This window comes from Eriocheir sinensis, unplaced genomic scaffold (genome assembly GCF_024679095.1).
Source record: "Eriocheir sinensis breed Jianghai 21 unplaced genomic scaffold, ASM2467909v1 Scaffold226, whole genome shotgun sequence".
NCBI classification, from domain to species: domain Eukaryota; kingdom Metazoa; phylum Arthropoda; class Malacostraca; order Decapoda; family Varunidae; genus Eriocheir; species Eriocheir sinensis.
The window spans coordinates 314,696-321,326 of NW_026111528.1; positions in this window are offsets into that span (position 1 = coordinate 314,696).

Below are 6,631 nucleotides of genomic sequence, written 5' to 3' on the forward strand. Positions count from 1 at the left end.
TCCCCCATTACGCAGACATTTATATTCATACTCGCCCTGCCAATCTCCTGTAGTAATATACTCGTGTCCTGCCTGTTAAGGTTGGGTAGCCTGTATATAACTCCTAGAGTTAGTTTTTATTTCCCTTTGTAAACGTCCAACCAAACTGATTCTGAATCCATGTTAGTTTTGACTGAGTTGTTAACTAAACATTTAAGGGAGTCTTTAACATATAGCGCAACTCCACCTCCCTTTCTGCCCCTTCTGTCTTTGTGAAACATCTGATAACCCGTTATTTCAAATTCTGACCTAAAATTTCTATTATCAGTGTCTATCCATGTCTCAGTGATCGCTATTATGTCAAAATTTTCTGAACAAGCTTCACCCCTTAGTAAGTCTATCTTGTTTCTGAGGCTCCTGCTGTTAGTATAGAAGATTCTTAGCCCGTCCTCTGTTACTCCTTTAGAATTACTTCTAAGCTGCCTGGTTATATTATGAGCTAGATGTCCCCTCCCATTACTCCTCCCATTGCTCCCATTACTCCTCCCCCCCTCGCCTATACTAAAAAATCCCTCAGGGTACCAAGTGCTCGCTCAAAGGAGTCTGAGAGAGCCTCAACACCCTTGAACGTCAAGTGTATCCAGTCACGGGCGTAGAGGGCGTCGTTGCCAAAGAAGAGGTCCCAATTGTCGACGAACAGCCACCCATTGCGCTCGCAGTGCTCAGCAAGTCTGCTGTTCACTGCTATCGCCCTGGACAGCCATCCATCGCCAACGCCCCTCCTTGGCAGGACGCCACACACTACTGGTGACCCACCAGCGTCACGTATCCTGCCTAACAATTCCCTAAAACGCCTGAGAAGGTCCTCGCTTGGCACACGAGAAACGTCGTTTCCGCCACAGCTGAGAAAGACAATGGGGTTCGATCCCTCTCTTGCCATACACGCCTCAATCCTGTCTGATATATGGCCCACCCCTGCCCCTGTGAAACACACCCTCGTCCTGTTCTTATCCTTGGAGCAAAATAACTGTCAACATAACGAACCTGACTAACACCAACCACAAGACCCCGACGGGCGGAAGGGGGCCAGGAGGGTGGGTGAAGGGGAGGGAGAGCGGGAAGGAGGGAGGGACCTGCTGTGAAGAACGAGGAGAAATTGTGGAAGAGGTGGAAGGTGGAAGGGGAGGAGGAGGAGGAAGAGGAAGAAGGAGAAAGGGAGGGTGAGGTGGTGGAGGGAGGAACGGACGAGGAGAGGGAGGAAGAGGGGAAAGGTAATGGACAGGTGTTGGAGGGAGGGACGAGCGAGGAGGCGGAGGACAAGGAGGAGAAAGAGGGAGAGGAGGAGGAGAGTGGGCGGGAAGAGGGGAGAGGGGGGACGGATGAGGAAGGCGAGGACTATGAGGAGGAGGAGGAATTTGAGGGGGAGGGGGAGGAGGAGGAAGGAGGAGTAGGTGAAAGGGAGAGTGAGGTGGGGAGGGAGGGACGGACGAGGAGGGAGGAGGAAGAGGGGAAGGGAAGGTGAAGGACAGGTGTGGGTGGGTGGGACGAGCGATGAGGCGGAGGACAAGGAGGAGGAAGAGGGAGAGGAGGAGGAGGAGGAGGGTGGGCGGGGAGAGGGGAGAGGGGGGACGGAGGAGGAAGGCGAGGAGGAGGAGGAGGAGGAAGAGGAGGAAGAAGAGGAGAAGGAGGGGTGGGAAGCGGGGAGATCGGAGATGGTCGAGGAGGAGGAGGAAAAGGATGGGAGGGGCTGCTGTGTGGGTGAAAACAATACTAGAGGGGAGGAGGACGAGGAAGAAGAGGAAGAGGAAGGGGAGGAGGACGAGGAAGAAGAGGACGAGGAAGGCGCGGAGGAGGAGGCTGGGCTTGTTGCTGCTGCACTAACCAGTAAGTGTACCTGGGCGGCGAGAGTCGTAACCCTATTCTCTAACTCTATGATCCTCTGATCATCCTTCTGAGTCTTAACGCAGAACCTACAAACGTCCTTGGAAAGAAAGTACTGCTTGGCCATGCGAAGGCCACACCCAGAACAACGCTTGAGGGACGTCATGGTGAAGATATGGGCGAGGCAAGACGGAAACAATTAGGCGCGTTAAGACGATAACAAAGTACGCAGCTGCGGTGAGGTCGTCAGGTCAAAAATGTGTATCTAGGAAAACAAACCACAGCTGCTGTGAGGTCGCAGTCAGGTCAATTCCCCGGGGAAAAGGGTGTCTCGGGTAAAAGGCGCGGTTATTTCTACCCACCAAGACAAAACATAGGCCAATATTAATATACTGAGAAATCACTTATGTAAAGAAGATAATAACTGTGTTCACTAGGTTTGCGCGGAAAGTGGATTATCTAGTGTTTTGTGTGGACTTAGAAATTAACGTAGCTCGGCGCGCCTGATTCACGTAGTCCTATTATCACAGCACAGTAAAGTATCCTAATAATAGAAGGAGAAGAAAACACAAAAGCAATATAAAAAACACAAAAGCAATATAAAACCGTGTAGCACTGGGTTGGCGTGAAAGAATGTTGAATTTAGTGTAGATGTGGGAAGCTTAATACACTTGTCCTAGGAGTAACTGTGGATCACTATCTAACTAAGTAAATGCTAAATCAGAACACTTAGCGGTCTGTAGTAGAAGGCAGGGTAATCCTCCTGGTTTTGTAGTCCCCCAGTACAGCAGCAGTTCACAGAAGCACAGAACGCCTCACACCGCGAAAGCAGAGGAAAACAGAGGAAAGAGCGAGTTGGCACCACACAGCAGCGGGGCAAAGTCACGTGTGAACCCAAGGAAGGTCGCGCGCTGACTGAGGAAGGTCGCACGCTGACTGAGGAAGGTCCATTAGACCATCACAAATCAACATATCAGTGACATATCTTTTAGCAAAACTATATACCAGATTAACCAGAATACTATGTAGATATAGCAAATATTATGCCTATTTGGACACAGGGAAAAGCTAGGACAGTACTATGTTATAGCAACAGCTTAGGCCTACATATTGTGCCTAGATTTAAAAAAAAGTGAGAAATATATAACCACATTGTAATTAAACATTACCTAGGCATGAAATTATAGTGTTTGATAATTTGGCATTATTCTTTGGCAAGAAAAATATAAAATATACTGGCCTTATTTCCACTGACTATCATCTGCATCCATGACAGAATGGGTGTAACACTTTTTTTTTTTTTTAACGTCGCGGCCTATAGCGCCGGTAGGCTTTTTCCCGGTGGGGCCTGATGGTCGGCCCAAGGCTTCTTCCCGGTGGGTCCTGATGGTCGGCCCAGCCCGTTCTGGCGCAGGCGAGTGTTTATAGTGGCGCCATCTTGCATTGGCTCATGCTGCCCTCCCGGAGCTCATCTTTAATCCAAGAATCTAGAGTCCGGGTTGATAGGTGGTCTTCTGGACAGCATGTGGGTAGTTTTAAGCCACTCGGCGGCGGCTGAAAAATCCCAGCTTGGTGGCACCGGGCGGGGATTGAACTCGCGCCCTCCTGAACGCGGTGGTGCTACTCTGTCGATTCAGCCACCGCCTCCCCAAATATATTAACTATATGCTTTGGTAAGAAAAAATAAATAAAATCCTGCCCTTATTTCCACTGACTATATCATCATCCATTACTGAATGGGTGTAATATATAGATAACTATGCTTTGGTAAGAAAAGAAAATCCTGCCCTTATTTCCACTGACTATATCATCATCCATTACTGAATGGGTGTAATACATAGATAACTATGCTTAGGTAAGAAAAAAAAATCCTGGCCTTATTTCCACTGACTATCATCTTTATCATCACAGAATGGGTGTAGCCTACGGGTAGGTACATCAACCCTTAATTTATTGACTTGTGATATGACAGTATGACACATTTTATCTGCGTAACCCTGGATAATTTCATTGAGCAATGATAGGCCTAACTTGAAAGGCACTAGAAAGGTTTGACTGCTGTACTCCAAATCATATATTATCAACTATATTAAGACGAGGGGATGCCAATGAAAGCAGTCAAAGGGTAGGCCTACAGGAATAATATGGTGTGTATAGATCATAAAATATTTTAATATGAGTTGCAGTAGTTTATTTATATATAATTTACACCAAAAAAATCATGGACAAGAAAATATTTAGATTTTTTTCTAATACTGATCCAAGATTTCCCCAAGTTAGCCAGTTTCCTTAGATTCGTTACTATAATAATTTTGGGGGAAAATTTCATCAATTATTGATGAAATTTCCCAATCTAGTGTAATTTCCCCCAAAAGTGGGAGCCCTAGCTGCTTCTCTAGCTGATACATCTTCCCCAACTTCTTCATTCAGTAAAAATATGTACATTTTTTGTTTAGCTGTGGATTTCAACACTTCACAACACTAAACCTTAAATTCACTTGCAATAGATAAAATAATGTTATTTTATAAGCTTCTTCAATTAAAGAATAAGGCCCCATCATTAAAAAAACGGTCACAAAACAAATTTTGAACCACAATGACCTTGATGACCCTCAAAACTACCTTTAAATTCAAATTTTGAGATGGTTATTTCCACCCACATCATTTTTAACTCCCCACAATGGAAGTATTCCACATAGATGCCTGCTATTAACATGTGATGCCCTTAAAAAAAAAAAATATATATATATATATATATATATATATATATATATATATATATATATATATATATATATATATATATATATATATATATATATATATATATATATATATATATATATATATATATATATATATATATATATATATATATATATATATATATATATATATATAAACTCTTTACGTTCTAAGGTTCTTATGAGAGAGAGAGAGAGTTTTCCAGGTTTGGTTGGTCGATTAATATATATAGTGGTTATGCTGGTATGTTCCAGTTCAGTTATCTCTAATCAAGGGTACCTAAGATGAGGTACGACATATGCTATAATTAATGAAAAGTTGATACATATTTAAGCAAGTCCGTCTGTGTACGTCATGCTAGAACAAGGTTCAACTCGGAGAGAAGAGAAAAATCACAAGAACCTATACAAATTACTCTCTCTCTCTCTCTCTCTCTCTCTCTCTCTCTCTCTCTCTCTCTCTCTCTCATAAGAACCTTAGAACGTAAAGAGTCTGCAAGAGGTCAGTTGGCCTACACAATTAAGGCAGGTCCTGTCCTGTCCAGGATAGTGTCGAGGTAATTATAATTACCTCGACACTATCCATGACTTTATCCAGCCCCTTCTTGAATATGTATCTATGGTATTGGCACCCACATAAAAATTAACATGACTGCCAAGTCTATTCCATCCATCCACCACTCTATATTGGTAAACCAATTCTTGCTAATGTCTTTGTTGAATCTTAATATATCAAACTTAAATCCATTGCTACGTATATCCTTCCTGGTTCTTTAACACCCAAAACCATATTGACATCCCCCTTTAATCATTAAAGCCCTTCATCCATTTATAAACTTCGATCAGGTCTCTCCGTAACCTTTCTATAGAGAGAGTAGATTTCAATACTTCAGTCTATCCATCTATCTATCTATCAATATCTAACTACCTATCTACATCTACCTATCTATACATCTATATCTATCCATCTACATCTATCTATCCATCTATATCTATCTATCTATATCTATCTATCTACATCTATCCATTTATATCTGTCTATCTACATGTACCTATCTACATCTATATATCTATCTATCTATCTAACGAACTATATCTATCTATCTATATCTATCTATATCTCTCTCTATCTATCTCTATCCATCTATCTATCTATCTATATATTTATCTCTATCTCTCTCTATGTGTGCATATATATATATATATATATATATATATATATATATATATATATATATATTTATATATATATATATATATATATATATATATATATATATATATATCACCCAAAGTTAAGAAGTCACATGTATATAACACATGCCATGGAACTATTCCTTAATGAAGGCTGTTACGCTGCTGCTCTGCGGTAAATGTATCGGTGAGCTCGGTAATAACCCGCCGCTTACAGCAGGGCGGGGACGGACGTCTGTCACGGTCGACGGCTACTTTATAAATGACTTCTTTCACTCCGAAGGACGCCCCATGCATACTTGTTGGTGATTTTCGACTGCAAGTGACATATAGTTCCTCAAAATAGATATACTGAATGATATACTAGGCGACATAAGTTTTTAGGAAAGTAACGAGCGTCGGAGCAGGTCCCCATTGGATAATGTATGGGGGGGAGAGATCCTCTAGTCGCGGACTCACTTGGCGTTCTGCCGGGGTGCGGTACGATATGCTGGGTCGGTCACTTGATTCAGACGTGATACAGATCTAGGCTCACAGTGACTGACCGATCGGCGAGGCTCGTTTCTTGTTGGTGCCTCTCTGCAGGAGCACGATTCATTCCTTCACAGACGATGCTGAGTAATTAAATTCTTTGACTCTTCAGGTGTTTATTAGACTGCTTAGAGTGCACGTGTGACTGACTGACTTGTTCTTCGAGTCTTCAGTTGCTCGCTATAGATTGCTATGAGTGCAGCTTAAACTCCTCTACTTGGTAATGATTTGGTAAGGGCACATTGTAGGTAGTTCTTTGAATAAACCAGATTTGTCTTCATGGTTTTCGGGCCTTGACTTTT